This window comes from Equus asinus, chromosome 7 (assembly GCF_041296235.1).
Source record: "Equus asinus isolate D_3611 breed Donkey chromosome 7, EquAss-T2T_v2, whole genome shotgun sequence".
Lineage (NCBI taxonomy): Eukaryota > Metazoa > Chordata > Mammalia > Perissodactyla > Equidae > Equus > Equus asinus.
Window position 1 is genome coordinate 61,502,750 of NC_091796.1, and position 17,492 is coordinate 61,520,241.

At 40.8% G+C, this 17,492-nt stretch overlaps 1 long non-coding RNA gene across 1 annotated transcript; it reads left to right on the top strand.

Moving 5' to 3' along the window:
* The first annotated feature begins 198 nt into the window (after positions 1–198).
* LOC106838021 (uncharacterized) lies at positions 199–16,839 on the top strand. Its single transcript, XR_011504564.1, has 3 exons — positions 199–961; positions 1,671–1,744; positions 15,282–16,839. It is a non-coding gene; the product is annotated as an uncharacterized lncRNA (long non-coding RNA).
* The last annotated feature ends 653 nt before the right edge of the window (positions 16,840–17,492 follow it).

The following is a 17,492-nucleotide window of genomic DNA, read 5'->3' on the forward strand; positions in this document are numbered from 1 at the left end:
GGGGAGCAGCGGCGAGCAGACCCCGCCCCCCGCTCGCCCCAACTGCGCGCGGCCTCTGTTGGCGCTGGCTTCGGGGACCTGCCGTGCAAGGGCTGCGCCTCGACCAGAAGTTTGTCCAGGGGCGCCCGCCGCGAGGAGTTTGTGAGAACGGCGGCGGCCCCGAGGCCTGCGGCCCCGCGGGCGTGGCGAGCCGGCTGCGTCCCTGCCGCGCCGCGCCGCGCCGGGCGGCGTGCCTCCGAGTCGCAGAGCCCGCGCCCCCGGCAGCTCGGGAAAGCCGAGCCAGGCGAGCGGCAGGCTGGAAGGGCTGCGGGCGGAGCGAAGTTGGCGGGCGCCGCGACCCCGCGGCGGGCCAGGGCGCTGCTGTCCCGGACCCCGCGCCCGCGGAGCCTGCCGCGCTCCGCCGCCTCGTCGAGCCCCGCGTCCCCGGCGGCCCGCGGCGAGCGCACCGAGACGGGGGTTTGGACACAACCTGTGATTTCTGTATCTGGTGCGAAGTGTTGGGAAACGAGGGAGGAGGCGGCGTGACTGATGAATCAAATACTGCCTTGAAATATTTAATTTACCATTTTGGCTCTGGGATGACTAGTGAGTGAATAAAAACACTTCCAATGCTTCAGTAAAGAGGTTCACTTTGTGAAATTACCGGAAAAAAAAGAAAGTGGTCGTTCCATCTCCCTCGGAGTGAGCGCCTTGAAATCGGCCCTGTGGACGGCAGGCCTGGCTGACTGAACGCAGTAGGAGGCCTGCGAAGAGGTTAACTTAGAAACCAAAGTAACGGGCGTGAGTCACACGGTGTTCCAGCACCGGCAAAGACGTGGGCAAGACGCCAAAGCCACGACGCAGGCATGCCCCAGAGCTCCCCAGCGTGCTTCCACCCACTGCTTATAAGGCCGAGAAAGTAGGGGGATCCCGCGCGCACCTTGGTCCTGTCTCCAGAAGACCTCACAACCGACAGACGAGGGTATGTTACAGCAGTCACGTCCCCGGGGCAGATTTAGGGACTAGAGGACTTGTGCCTTTGGCGTCCCAACCAACAGCTCCTCTTTCTTCAGGAATTCCACTTTCTAGATCCTTGTCAGAAGTGCTCTTTAAAAGGCTCTATGTTAATAATTTACTTATTAATATGACGTTACATCATCCTGCTACTTCTCCCAAGTATGTCCTTGTTGAGACTTTAATTGCAAAATGAGCATTTGAAGCATCAGAGAGGTAGGAGAATGGCATACCTCAAATGGGTCAACAAATGAGGGTGGTCCAGTCTGGAACCCAAATTTGCTTTTTTTTGAATGGCAATATGCTTTCCAATAGAACTTTCATGCTAGTAGATGCATAGAGAATCAAGATGAGGTAAAAGTAAATCTAGTCACTTTCCTTCTGAGAAACTTCAAGTTGGGTGAAAAAGCTAAGATTGGGATAGGTTTTCGTTGGCAACATATGTTAATTGCTTCAGCAAATGTCTGTTAAAGCCATACTATACGCCAGGCACTATGCCACGTCCTGTAGGTTGTGTTAAGCTGGGATCCCTCAGAAATAGACCTGGAGGTAAGATTTTAAGTCCAGTGGTTTTTATTGGGGAAGTAATCCCAGGAAGTCAGACAGAGGGAGAAAAATAAGTCAATATAGTCCCTCAAAACTTGTGACAACTACTGTCTGTTTACTCCCTCTTACAGGTGACTGGCCAGAGCAGCCCTGAGCCCAAATGGAAGGCCTCTGCTGAAACTGGATGGCTTGGACTTCCTCTAAGGTGGGGGCCCTATGGGAGTCCTCTGAGAGGACATTTGCTTTGACTTGTTTTTTCAGCAGTGGAGGTTCTTCATTTTAGTCCAACCATGGGATGTGTCCTGGCTCTCTGGGGACAATAGTGACATTTTCAAAATGGTCGGTCAGAGTTAGGGGTGCTGTGAGGCCAGCCTCCAGCATTGGTGGGCTTGGAGCAAGTGTACAAATGGAAACCCATCGTATGTCTAAATATTTCAGTTATTTATCAAGCTAGCAAACCACTATATCATATGTTACATCTTCCTACCTTGACAAATATAACAATATTGAAAGATAAGAAAATCTATAGTTTTTCAACCGGCCAGGGAGGGAAACACTAGACTCCCTGGGTACCTGCAGAAAGAGCAACCCTGCCACAGCAGAAGGAGACGAGTAACCCACACAGGGGTCATTCCTGGATCATTTGGACTAGTGATGAGAGGGAAGCACACTGCTGGGCCACAAAAGGCATCTCTTAGAAAAGCCCACTTCTCTAAAATCAGGAGACGTAGCTGACGCACCTAATACATAGATATAAGCACAGAGAAAGAGGCAAAATGAGGAGGCAAAGGGATACATTCCAAGCACAGGAACAGGACCAAAACCCCAGAAAAAGAAGTAAATGAAACAGAAATAAGCAACCTACCTGACAGAGTTCAAACAAAAACTCATAAGGATGCTCACTGATATTGGGAGACAACTGGATGAACACAGAATGTCAACAGAGAATTGGAAAATATAAAAAGAACCAATCAGAAATGAAAAATACAATACTAGAAATGAAAAATTCACTAGAGGGACTCAATAGCAGAGTAGATGATACAGAGGAACGGATCAGTGAGCTGGATGAAAGACTAGGGGAAATCACCCAAGCTGAACAGATAAAAGAAAAAAGAATTTAAAAGAATGAGAACAGTCTAAGGAACCTCTGGGAAAACATCAAGTGCACTAACATTCATATTATAGGTGTCGCAGAAGGAGAAGAGAGAGAGAAAGGGGCAGAGAATCTATTTGAAGAAATAATAGCTGAAAACTCTCCTAATCTGAGGAAGGAAACAAACATCCAAGTAGAGGAATCATACAGAGCACCAAACAAGATAAACCCAAGGAGGCCCACACCAAGACACATTATGATTAAAATGTCCAAAATTAAAGATAAAGAGAGAATCCAAAAAGCAGTAAGAGAAAGGCAACAAGTGACATACAAAGGAAAGCCCATAAGGCTATCACCAGACTTCTCAGCCAAAACCCTTCAAGCTAGAAGAGAGTGGCATGACATATTTAAAGTGCTGAAAGGACAAAACCTGCAGCCAGGAATACTCTATCTAGCAAGGTTATCATTCAGAATGGATGGAGAGATAAAAAGCTTCCCAGACAAGCAAAAATTAGAGGAGTTTATCACCAAGAAACCAGTTCTACAAGAAATGCTGAAGGGACTTAGTTAAGTGGGACAGAGAAGACCAAAAATAAGGATAAGAAAATTATCAAAACAAACACACAAACAAAAAACAACCAAGCAATAGAACCACTAGTAAAGGCAAATATATAGTCAAGGTAGCAGATCAAACACCTATGAACATAATATGAAGGTTAAAAGACCAAAGTACTAAAATTATTTATTTCAATGATAAGAGGGTAATGGAAAGACACACACAAAACAAGAGACTAGATATGATTTCAAAAACATAAAATGTGGGAGGAGGGGAGTAAAAGAGTAGAGCTTTTAGACAGAGGTCTAGCTAAGGAGACTATCAACTCAATATAGGTTGCTATATATGTAGAATATTATATAGGAACCTCATGGTAATCACAAACCATAAACCTATACAGAAAATACACAAATAAGTAAGAGGAAAGAAATCAAGCATATCACTGAAGAAAGCCATCAAACCACAAGAGAAGAGAGCAAGAGCAGAACAAAGGAACAGAGAACTACTAAAGCACTCAGAAAAAAAAAGGAACAAAATGGCAATAAATACATAGTTATCAATAGCTACTTTAAATGTCAATGGACTAAATGTTCCAATCAAAAAGCATAAGTTGGCTGATTGGATAAAAAAACAAGACCCATATATATGCTGCATACAAGAGGCGCACTTCAGACCAAAGGACACTCACAAACTGAAAGTGAAAGGGTGGAAAAAGTTATTCCATGCAAATGGCAAAGAAAAGAAAGCTGGAGTAGCAACACTTATGTCAGACAAAATAGACTTTAAAACAAAAACTGTAACAGGAGACAAAGAAGGGCACTATATAATGATAAAGGGAACAATCCAACAAGAGCATATAACACTTATAAATATCTATGCACCCAACATGGGAGCAACTAAATATATAAAGCAATTATTAAGAGACTTAAAGGAGAAATAGACAGCAACACAATAATAGTAGGGGCCTTCAGCACTCCACTTACACCAGTGGATAGATCATCCAAACAGAAGATCAGTAAGAAACACTGACCTTAAATGACACATTAGATCAGATGGACTTGGTAGATATATACAGAACATTCCATCCAAAAACCAAAGAATACTCATTCTTTTCAAATGCATATGGAAGATGCTCCAGGATAGATCACATATTAGGCCACAAAGCAAGTCACAATAAATTAAAGAAGATTGAAATAATACCAAGCATCTTTTCCAACCACAAAGGTATGAAACTAGAAATCAACTACAGGAAGAAAATCAGATAAGCCACAAATATGAGATTAAAGAAAATGCTACTAAACAACAATTGGGTCAATGAGAAATGAAAGGAGAAATAAAAAATTACCTGAAGACAAATGAAAATGAAATTCCGACATGCCCAAATCTATGGGATACAGCAAAAGCAGTTCTAAGAGGAAAGTTTATAGCAATTCACGCCTACCTCAACAAACAAGAAAAATCCCCTCCCCCCAATCTAACACTGCACCTAATGGAACTGGAAGAAGAAGAACAAACAAAACCCTAAATCAGTAGAAGGAAGGAAATAATAAAAATCAGAACACAAATAAATGAAATAGAGACTATAAAACAGAAGAAAAAATCAGTGAAACCAAGAGCTGGTTCTTCGAAAAGATAAACAAAATTGACCAACCTTCAGCTAGACTCACGAAGAAAAAGAGAAGGCTCAAATAAAATCAGAAATTAAAGAGGAGAAATTCAATGGACACCTCAGTAATACAAAAGATATGGGAGAATACTATGAAAAGCTATACGCCAACAAATTGGATAATCTAAAAGAAATGGATAAATTCTTAGAATCATACAACCTTTCAAAACTGGATCAAGAAGAAGTAGAGAATTTGAATAGTCCAATCACCAGTAAGGAGATTGAAACAGTAATCAAAAACCTCCCCAAAAATGAAAGTCCAGGACCAGACAGCTTGCCTGGTGAATTCTACCAAATGTTCAAAGAAGACTGAATACCCATCCTTCTCAGACTCTTCCACAAATTGAAGAAGAGGGGAGGCTTCCTAACTCATTCGTCCAAGCCAACATTATCCTGATACCAAAACCAGACAGGGTCAACACAAAAAAAGAAAATTACAGACCAATATCACTGATGCACATCAAAGCAAAAATCCTCAACAAAATATTGGCAAATAGAATACAATAATACATTAAAAAGTTCATACACCATGATCGAGAGGGTTTGATTCCAGGAATACAGGGATGGTTCAACACCTACAAGTCAATCAATGTGATACACCACATTAACAAGATGATAAATAAAAATCACATGATCGTCTCAATAGATGCAGAGAAAGCATTTGACAAGATTCTGCATCCATTTAGGATAAAAACTCTAAATAAAATGGGTATAGAAGGAAAATAACATAATTAAGGCCATATATGACAAAAAAAAACACATCTAATATCATCCTCAATAGAGAAAAATTGAAAGCTATCTCTCTAAGAACAGGAAGCAGACAAGGATGCTCACTTTCACCACCCTTATTTAACATAGTATTGGAAGTCCTAGCCAGAGCAATCAGGCAAGAAAAAGAAATAAAAGGATCTACATTAGAAAAGAAGTGAAACTGTCACTATTTGCAGACGATATGATTTTCCGTATAGAAAAACCTAAAGAACTCACTAAGAAACTTTTACAAATAAATGAATACAGTCAAGCGAAAGGATACAAAATCAATATACAAAAATCAGTTATGTTTCTATACACTAACAACGAAGTAGCAGAAAGAGAAATTAAGAAGACAATCCCATTTACAATTGCAATACAAAGAATAAAATACCTAGGAATAAACTTAACCAAAGAGGTGAAAGATCTGTACACTAAAGACTATAAAACACTATTGAAAGAAATTGAAGAAGACGCAAAGAAATGGAAAGATATTCCATGCTCTTGGATTGGAAGAAGTAATGTAGTTAAAATGTCCATACTTCCTAAAGCAGTCTATAGATTCAATGCAATTCCTATCAAAGTTCCAAGGACATTTTTCACAGAAATAGAACAAAGAATCCTTAAATTTATATGGAACAACGAAAGACCCCAAATAGCCAAAGGGATCCCGAGGAAAAAACAAAGCTGGAGGTATCACATTCCCTGATTTCAAAATATACTACAAAGCTATAGTAACCAAACAGCATGGTACTGGCACAAAAACAGACACACAGATCAATGGAACAGAATCCAGAGCCCAGAAACAAACCCACACATGTATGGACAGCTAATTTTCAACAAGGGAGCCAAGAGAATACAATGGAGAAAGGAGAGTATCTTCAATAAATGATGTTGGGAAAACTGGACAGCCACATGCAAAAGAATGAAAGTAGACCATTGTATTACACCATGCACAAAAATCAACTCAAAATGGATTACAGACTTGCATGTAAGACCTGAAACCATAAAACTTCTAGAAGAAAACTTAGGCAGTACGCTCTTTGACATCCATCTTAGCAGCATTTTTTCAAATACCATGTCTGGATTGGGCAAGGGAAACAATAGAAAAAATAAACAAATGGGACTACATCAAACTAAAAAGCTTCTGCACAGCAAAGGAAACCATCAACAAAACGAAAAGACAACCTAACAATTGAGAGAAGATATTTGCAAACCATATATCAGATAAGGGCTTAATATCCAAAATATACAAAGAACTCATACATCTCAACAACAAAAAAACCCAACAACCCAATTAAAAGAATGGGCAAAAAATCTGAACAGAGATTTTTCCAAAGAAGATATAAGGATGGCCAACAGGCATCTGAAAAGATTTTCAATATCATTAACTATCAGGGAAATGCAAATCAAAACTACAATGAGGTATCACCTCACTCCCGTCAGAATGGCTATATTAGCAAGACAGGAGACAACAAATGTTGGAGAGGATGTGGAGAGAAGGGAACCCTCTTACATTGCTGGTGGGAGTGCAAACTGGTGCAGCCACTGTGGAAAACAGTGTGGACTTTCCTCAGAAAATTAAGAATAGATCTACCATATGATCAGTCTATTCTGCTCCTGGATATTTATCCAAAGAACTTGAAAACATGAATGCATAAAGATACATGCACCCCTATGTTCATTGCAGCCTTATTCACAATAGCCAAGACTTGGAAGCAAACTGGGTGCCCATCAATGGATGAATGGATAAAGATGTGGTATAGATACACAATGGAATAATACTCAGCCATAAGAAGCAATGAAATCTGGCCATTTGTGACAACATGGCTGGACCTTGAGGGTATTATGCTAAGTGAAATAAGTCAGAGGGAGAAAATCAAATACCGTATGATCTCATTCATAATTAGAAGACCAAAAATAATGACAAACAGACACATAGCAACAGAGATTGGATTAGTGGTTACCAGACGGGAAGGAGGGAGGAAGGGAGGAGGGTGAAAAGAGTGATTAGGCACATGTGTGTGGGGATGGATTGTAATTAGTCTTTGGGTGGTAAACATGATGTAATCTACACAGAACTTGAAATATATTACACAGTACACCTGAAAGTTGTGTAATGTTATAATCCAATGTTACTGCAATAAAAAAGAAAACAGTCAAGAAAAGAAAATGACCTATAGTTTTTATATGACAAAAGCCAGCAAAATATCAAAGACAACTGAATATACCCTCATGCATACCTAGATTTTCTGTTGATAGTCTGGCTATATGAATAAGTAATAAAATAAAGATATACATAATTAATACATTATTATATATTTATTCCATTAAATTGATTTTTTCCTTTATTTGAGTAAAAACTAATATGTTGTTATAATTAAGATGGTCACATAATTCGTGTTACAGGGACGGTAATGATCTGAAGCTTTGCTGTTCTATATGGCGCACCTAGCCACATTTCAGTCAGTTTTGTTCCTCAGTAGCACTGGCTATATTGCAAGTGCTCTTAGACACATGTGGCTAGTGGCCACTGTATTGGACAGCACAGATGTAGAATATTTCCATCATCACAGAAAGTTCCATGGGACAACACTGATAAAAGATTAGTGTACTAAAATTTTACAAAATTGGAGTATATTTTTCATCAAAATTTAAATCAAATTTTTAAAATTAGAAAATTAAAATACTTTCCCGTAGTTGTTGAAAGTTATTTTCTTCCAAATGGTTCAAGGTTATCTATTAAAATTAAAACGCGAGCTACAAATTATGATTATGAATACCAATATTTAAATAAAAATTATTCATAAAAAGCTTAAAATTTTTATTTAGCATTTGAACATTCAATTATACCTTATTAAATTTTTTTTTGAGGAAGATTAGCCCTGAGCTAACTGCTGCCAATCCTCCTCTTTTTGCTGAGGAAGACTGGCCCAGAGCCAACATCCATGCCCATCTTCCTCTGCTTTACATGTGGGACGCCTACCACAGCATGGCTTGCCAAGCGGTGCCTTGTCCACACCTGGATCCCAATCAGGGAACCCTGGGCCGCCAAGAAGCGGAACGTGCGCACTTAACTGCTGTGCCACCGGACCAGCCCCTAAATTTTTGATAAAATAAAAACTATTAGCAGTTCTAACATTCAGTGTCCACCTGGTTGTCCATGTAAAGAATCAGTGTCACATTTCACATGTGTTATAAAGACATTTCTACCATTGTAACTGTCAAATTAATTACTTAGTTTTGCAAAATATTCCTCAGTCACCATGTTCAACCAGGTGCCAATACTATATGAATGGGCGACTTCCTTCTGAACCATGGATTGGAACACGAAGGGAAGCAAGAAAACTGATGCTTGACACTACTGGAAACAGTGTGCATTATTTAAGACTGTATGATATTCTTGCTGTCTGAAAGGAAAGACTTGATTCTTAATTAATATGACTTCAAGACAGTGCCTCTGCCATTACATCATCCACACAGCTAAGTGTCCATCCGCCGTGTCAGCAGCAGCACACACCAAAAACCTTCACAGCAGTATTTCCCAGACAGGGGACCCAAGTTGTGGCGAAGCGTTTCTCTGGGGCCTGAACAGAGTTGGTTTTGAGAGCAGATGTTTAGGATTATGTTTATGCTTCCTGAGCACTAAGCACCAGACCCTAGTGACAGAAGTGACCATGTCTCCCTTAATAAATTTATTTTGATAGGTTTGTGATACTCAGGCCCTGTAAGGCACGGGCACAGGGCAGGAGCCCACCTTGCCAGGTCTGTGGGCAGAATGGCCAACTGCACTTATGGAGTAGTGGGATCTCTAGCAGCAGTTCGTGAAACTTGTCCAAACTGCATTCAAGTCAAAATGTAAGTTAAGAAAAGGAAGGAAACTGGTCTGACCATAAGCTACCCCTACCTATCCAAATTATATGTTGACTTTAGACCTTAACTTCATGCAGAAAGTCCCTGATCCATCCGAAGTATCACCACACCTGCCAAAAGGCATAGACAAAGTTAGGTCACTTAAATGCCCCAAGGTGGCTTAATTGAAAAGATTGTCCTTATTTTCATTACTCATGTTTTCTTCTCTAGGCCTTGTTGCTATGATTATTTCCCACTTTTTGAGGTACACTGAGATCATGAAAGTGTATTTCGAGACAATGAAGGGAAAATGTAAGCACCCTGTATAGGTTTCCACAAAGACGTATTGTCTTTCACTGATCAAAAGACAGTATGTCGCTGAAAAAAAGAAAGGAAGGAAGGAGGCAGGGAGAGAGGGGAAAGAGAGGACAGATGGAGAGAGGGAAGGAAGGAAGGAGAAAGGGAGGGAGTCGGAGACAGAGAGCTAGCTCAGAATGTGGAGTGCACCTTCACTGAGTCCCGACTGCGAGTTAAAGTAGTTGATTTCCACTCCCTGCTTGTAGCAGTGGCATCACACGTGAAAGCTCGGTGTGGATCTAGAGGCACTGGACAGACTGATGGTTTATTCTGTGGATCTCAGACTAAGCAAAGCTTTAAGTGTACAGTGCATCACAGTCTCTGCCCAGCCCTCAGAGCAGTGTGTGCGCCCTGGGCAGCAGCGGGGCAGCGGGACACGGTGATGGCAGACCCCTGCCCTGCACACACTCGCCACTGGAGTCTACTCTGCTTAGCTTCAGACAGGAGAGGAGCAAACAGAACTTTTCACCCAGGACTTCACATCATTGCTCACCTTTTGAATGTGTGCACATGAAACTGGGGAGAATGGCATGAGATGGAAAACTCATTGTTTTTCTCAGGGGCCGGAAGAAACCAGGTCATTTAAACTTTCCCCGATGCAGCCCTGTTCTCACCTGAACAGAAGAAAGAATGGGCGCAGGTGCCCTTTGTTATAGCTGTTCATGTCCTACCTAAGGCCAGAACCTGTCACCGACAAAAGGCAAAACTCATCCCAGCATAGTTCAAAGCCACTTTTGTATAAAGGATTAAATCACTAGGGTGACATTTTTGATGCCCCAGGAATTCCTTCTCATGGCCTAATTAAGACAGGAGAGGTAATACGTTTTAGTTCTTTGTTTTGCCCCCATTACCCTCAGAATATAATCTCCTGAAGTGTTGATGCTAGGGCAATGCATTTGCATATTATTTTTAAAAATCTTAACCCTCACACTATTAATCTGCGTGACATTGGGCAAGTCACTTAACCTCTCTGTGCTTCAGTTTCCTTATCTGTAAACTGAAGGGAATAATTGTACCTACTTCACAGAGTTCTTGTGAGGATTAAATGAGTAATAATACAAAGTGTTTGGAACAGTTTCTGGCACATAATTAGTGATATATAGGTGGTTGTTGTTAGTAACCACTGATTTTAGAATCAAATACTAAAGAGAGTCTGCTGTGCACAAAGTTCTGTGCTAGGGTTCTGTACAGGCGGAGATGGGATAGAAAAATCTAATTGGGCTCAGTTACCATTTGGATGGGAAGACCGTCAGCAGTTGTTCCCATCCTTTCTCATCAGACTCTTCTTTTGGGCATACTGAGGTTCTGTCAGCTGCTAGACCCCACCCAGGACCATATCCAGTAAACCCCGTGGTTTGTCTCAGCAGGGCTTCCTGTTTGCTCATCTGCAGATGAGAGTAAGAGTTTTTGTCCTGTCTGCCGTCTTGCATTGTGAGAATCAGTGACAGTGTGTATGGCGCTGCTTTAGAAACAGGCCCTCGCTTACTGGACTTTGAGTTCATTATGTGGCTCTCATATTTCATTTTACCAGGTGGGATTAGAAGTTCAATTTGCAAATAGGTCATATTTTTATAAAAATCTGTTTCTAATGGGAACTTTTACCTTTTCACTATTTTAGGTAAAATGATTAGGTAGGTTGATATTCTTGAAAAATTCCCCACTTAGTCATGGGTTCCGTAGCAAGGTGAATGCTACGTGGCAGTCTCAATATACTGGAAAATATAATTATGGCAGCCACATCCAAACCTGTGTTCCCAGGAACAGTAGATGTAGGAAGTGACCTGCTGGAGAGACCCTGGCAACAATCTAACCTTCAGAATGCCTGTCACCTCTGTAGATTGTTTTGTATGTTCTGCAGGGAACGACACAGATCTCCCTGTGACTTCCCTGCCATGTGTGAGCAGGACACTAGGGCTGATTTACGCCGAGGAGCCCCCTGGGGAAACAGGTCAAGCTGTACCCTTTCCTTCCGCTCCTGCATCCTGGACTCCTGGACGAGGGGAAACGACTGCCTACAGGAGGCACTCCTCTGACCAGAATACTGTCTGCCCCGCCCTCTGGGAAGGGAGAGCCAGTGGTAGGCTTTTTCCTCTCTGGAAGCAGGGATCCATCTTAAATGACCAGTGGCAGCAGCAACCTTACAGACACAGTAACCACTCTCCCAAACACACATCAGTGGTAGTTCTCAGGCTGGTTCCTTGAATATGGGAAAAGACAAGGAAAAAAACTGATTTATGAAGATTTTATCAGAGCCCTCTGGTGGTCATTGTAGACTCACTTCCTTTGTTTAAGTCACCAAGAAGTCCTAGAGGAAAATGCTTCCTGCAATCTCTGGAGCTGGGAAGTTTTAGAGATCTGCTGGCTCACTCAGAACGTGTGCAATGACACATTGCTGTCTGCATCACAGTCGATTCAAAGGCACAGACAGGCACCAGCTCACCAAGCTGCAGCTCCTTTCCACACGGGTGTTCAATACACAAGCAAGTGTCGGTCTTTGTATCCCTCTTTTCTCCCCAGAGGCTTTGAACTAATGTTCTATATTAGTTCTTGTGCCTTTGAGTGAGATAACTGTTTTTTCTCACAACACAGTTTGGAGGTTAGTCAGATTTTCCAAAACTCAGGGTGGAAATCATGGTACTGTATCATGTTCCCATGGATTCTTATTTCCTTTTTATTTCGCTTTCTTTAAAACAAATCCTTTGAAGTCAATAGGTACATTCTTTAAATCTCTGCTTGACTAGTACTATTAAGAAACGTACTAACAATGTCAGTCCTATCTCAGATTAAATTATTGCAACAATGGTGTCCTAGGTCCTGTGATCTGTAATATAGCTGGGTTTCCACTAGAATATGAAAAAAACATTTCAATGCTAACATCAAAGAAAAGATCATCTTTACTTTCTCTTCATCTTTGATATTTTAAAGTTTCCAAATGTTGCATTTTAAATTGAAGATTTCTAGAAGTCATTACTGTCAAGATGAGACAAGCTGTAGAAGAAAACATTCAAACTTATCTCAGTGTGTTTTTTGAGCTAACATTTACTGAAGCCTTACTAGGAGCAAAGCATTTTGCTCGAGCAGTAAAACTCTGAAAGACGTATATGATCACCATGGCTATTTTAGAGACAAGGAAACTGAGGCTTAAAGATAGAATGACCTAGATCTTATAAAGATAAGTAATATAATTAGGCCACAATCACTCAGCTGGTGGCAAGTGGTGGAACTTAAATTTGTAGGCAAATATTCTAATTTCCAGAGCTCCCTTTCTCAGTCACTCTGGTGTAATTTCCATCTTCATCTTTGTCTCTTCCTACCAAAAATTCTTTGTCACATGGTTGTCTAACTTGCCATTCTCTGGCCACACACTGCACTGATCTTTGTTTATGTGATGATCTCAAAGCTCCCAACTAAATTTTTTCCATCCTTGAAGGATGTATAAGTCAGGATTTTGTTGATCTCTGGATAACAGATGACCAGCCAACCCTGGCATATAGAACAATGGTTAAGGATGTAGGATTGAGTAATACACTGCCTGAGTTCAAAGTCCAGCTGCTCCACTTACTAACTGAATAACTTGGGTAAATTATTCAACCTTTCCATGCCTCAACTTCCTTATCTCAAAATTAGGATAACAATGGTACTTATTTCTTTAAGTCTTTATGAGGATAACTGTGAATTCAAGTAAACCACTTAGAAAGTGTTAAAAAATAAGTTACCATTCTGTAGTTTCTTATATGGAGGTAGGCAGTCCAGGTGGTGCAGCCATGTCACCATGCCGTTGAGGATCCAGTTTCCTCCTGTTCTCCTGCTCATTCTCAGCCTTGCAAAACCTAAGTGCCTCCTGCATTCCAGGCAGAAAGAGGAAAGGCAAAGAACAAAACCACTTCTTCTTGTGGGCATTTGGCTTTTCTTTGAGAAGGAAAGGCCCCTAAAGGACTTTCTCCTCCAGCAAAAGTGGTGTCATATGACCAGGCCTTGCTTCCATGGTAGCTGGGAATTGTAGTCATATGTTTCCCAGCCTCTCTAGTGGAGGAAGGTAGGGGAGAACGCGGCTGGGAATGGCTGTTAAGTGAACCGACCTCTAGTACCGCCCAAAAGACCCAGCTCCTAGCCCACCTACTTGTCTTCCTTAATTACCGACTTAAAGGGCAAGACTTAGACTATGTCTTTGGAACTAATTTATGGTTCTGTCTGCCTGGGACCCATATTTTTTCATGGTTGGTTTTTTCTTATCTTCAGGTTCCAGTTAATGCCTTCTCCTCAGAAAGGAACTCTCTAACCACCACAATGAATACAGGTTTCTCCTCGTATCCTCCTTTGTAGCACACTGCTTATTTCCTTCCTGATGCTGAATTTAATTGGTGAGATGAAAAGGACGATATTTTTTATATTCCCAGTAAGCAGGGTTTTTTCCCTGCCCTTGGTACACCACTATGGCCCCTCCTAAGAGGGCAGGATGCTGTCACTTCAGGAAGGAGGAGAATATACTGTGGAAGTTCAGGTCAAAGAGAACCGAGGGTGGAGAGCCATCCCCTTGCTGCCACAGTGAACGCTGGCAGAAGAAGGAAACGAAAGTAGAGCTACGAGGCCAGACATCAAGGCGGAAGTGCCCAAGAACACTGAGGTCAGTGGCCCAATTTCAGAGAATAGTCACACCTCTCATAGAAATCCCAGGTTCGACATGTCACTAGTCTGACCAGGTCAGTCATATCATTCAATAGCTGCACAGGAACGTAGCTGGATTTTTTTGAATGAATGAATAAATGAATGGATTATTTTGAATGATGTTTTGACAGAATGTGAATACCCCATATTTTGATGAGATGTGAGATTTTGGCCTCACTGCAATTTAGCTACAAAATGATGTTTTGTTCCCTCAAAGATGACTTCTTCAGGGCAGAGACTGCCTTTTTCTTCTTTGCATCCCCTTTGGGGCCTCCTACAGAGGTACTCCATGGATATTGCTTAATTGATTAAATGAGGTGCTGAAGATAAAAATGACAGAATTAGGAAGAAACAAAGGATTATAAATCCTAGGTTACCTGTATTTTTCTTCAGAAAAGAGAGATACTAGCAGATGGAAATGGCAGATACTGTCGGCTCACTTCTGTGCTTAATATAGAAGAACAGCCATGAAGGAAATAAGATTCCCAGAGGGCACCTAAGATAAGAAAATCAGTATTTAACCTTAAGAAATATGGCTTTGTACTTAGCTAATGACTTGTATTGTACGCATGCTTACCAGGGAATCAAATTTGATGTCTTGAAATCTTGATTAAATTTCTAGGTTTCATTCTGTTTCCCTAACCATAAATTTATCTGAATTTTTTTTAGCGTTTGCTTGGTAGAGACTGGAATCTTTAATTCCTGCCTAATACTCTCATTTTTGTCAGACTATGTAGACATTGAATCAGCCACCAGAATCAGCTCCCTGCTGTTTCATTCTCTCTGTCCTCTGTTCATTTCAGGAGCTCCATTAGACCACATGTGAACAGAAGCATGGCAGTTCCAGTTCCATACATCGATGGCAGTGACCTCTGGGACGTGAACCTCTATGATCCTCAGTTTCCACTTAGGTTAAAGGACTAATACCTGCTCAAATGGAATTATAAAATTATGAGGAGGATGAAATGAGGTCCATGTGAAATACTTTATATAATGTACAGCGATATACAGATGAGAATTATTATATCTTATACGTAGCATCATGAGCCTGTATTTCATTCCCTTTTTACAGGAAAAGATACTGAGAGCAGAAAGTCCAAATTTATTAGGGATTTGTGTTAAAGATGGTATACTGAACACACTCTTGTACCTTTGCCTCCTCCTGAAATCCTAAAATAATGACAATAAAGAGATAGGGAGAAAAAAAGGAGGCAATAGCAACACAATTTTGAAAGTGGAAAAGCAAAAGTGGAAAGAAGAGTGGCAACTTACCAGCAGAACAAGGGAAAACGAATCCTAAGCTGCAACTTGAGAAACTCAAGAAGCACTCTACTCTGCACCCCCAAAGTCCCCAAGGCTTCAGGAAGTGGGGTCTAAGTGGGCTGCAAACAGGAGGGTTGTTAAAAGTCTGTTTAAATGTAGTGAACACCCGCTGACCAAATCATCTTTTCTCTGCTTGACCAAGGTGACTGCCTCTCATCTGCTCTGGCTGAAGATTAGAGGTTAATGCTCTGGCAGAGTCACAGCAGGCAGTGTTTGCACTGCTTGGGGACATCAGGCACAAGTGAGGTTGGGACTACCATGTTGAAGATGGAGCTTAAGTGACAGTGTAAATAATGAATTCTGAAACACCTCAACCTTTTTTCCCCCTCAGCTTCCAGAACATTGACCACTAGGCTTCTCTTCTCCAGACAGAAGATGAGAAGATTCTTCTCTGAAGAATCTGACCAGCTCAAGAGATAAGACCTAGATTCCGATGTTGGGGTTCTGCCAATGAAACCGTCCAGTAGCTGACAAACATGTACGTGCCTCACCCACATGCTTGGAACTTCCCACAAGCTTCAAAATGCCCCATTTTTTTTCTTCTATCTATTTATAGCTCTACTGAGGTATAATTTACAACTATAAAATAATGTCCCACTTTTAAATATGATAGAGAATCAGGGGCTATCAGAAAGCTGAGGAAAATCTCTAATATGAAACATAATAAACAGAAACAACTAACATCAGATATTAGACGGAGACATGAAAACTTCAAAAAATATCTATCAATAACAGTCTTAGAGCCTCTTTAAAATAAAAGCAAGATGCTATAGAAAGGAGTATCCAAAGAACAAAAATGAATTCTTAGAAATTAAAAATAAAATAGCAGAAATCAAAGACTCAATAGAAAGGATGGAAAATAAAGTTCTTGAATTTATTCATTAAAGTAGAACAAATTTACTTTCCATTAAAGCAGGAGGAAAAGACATGGAGAAGAAATATAGGAATGAAAAGATGAGAAAATCAGAACATTAGGCCAGGAACATTTATCATCCAGAAAATGAAGTTCCAAAGGAAAAGAAAAAGAGAGAAAACAGAGGGACATAAATAATCAGAAAATAAACGAAGAACATTTTCCAGAAATGAAGGGCTTGGATCTCCAGATGGAAAGGGCCCTTTGAAGCCCAGCATAAAAGAGAAGAATAGCCCTAGAACATGCACATCATCGTGAAATTTCAGAGCAGTGGGACAAAGAAAAGATATCCCAAGCTTCCAGAGAGGAAAAACTGGCTTCAGAAAATGGATTGTGAAGCAGAATGAATTTAGACTTCTCAACAGCATTCAGAAGCCTGGAAAACAACAGAATAAAGGCTTCAAAATTCTGAAAGAAACCTATTTCCTATCTGAAATTGTATTCTCAGCCACACTAAAATAAAGTGTTATGGCGAAATAAAAACATGTTCAAATATGCAAAGTTTCAGAAAAATTAACTTCTTCTAAGGAAACTACTGACAGATGTGCTCCACCCAAATGAGAGAGCAAACCAAGAATTAAAAAGGCATAGAATTTGGAATACAAAAGATTCAACACAGGAAAGACAGAGAGAATTCTCAGGATTATAGTGTAGGGAGATCTCAGATGACAGCTGTGCAGAACACCCAGGGAAGACTGGGTTGAGTCAGGAGGTCCATGAGAGTTGTCTCCAAGAAGATGAAATTAATAGAATCCTTTAAACATAGTGAGAGGAGATT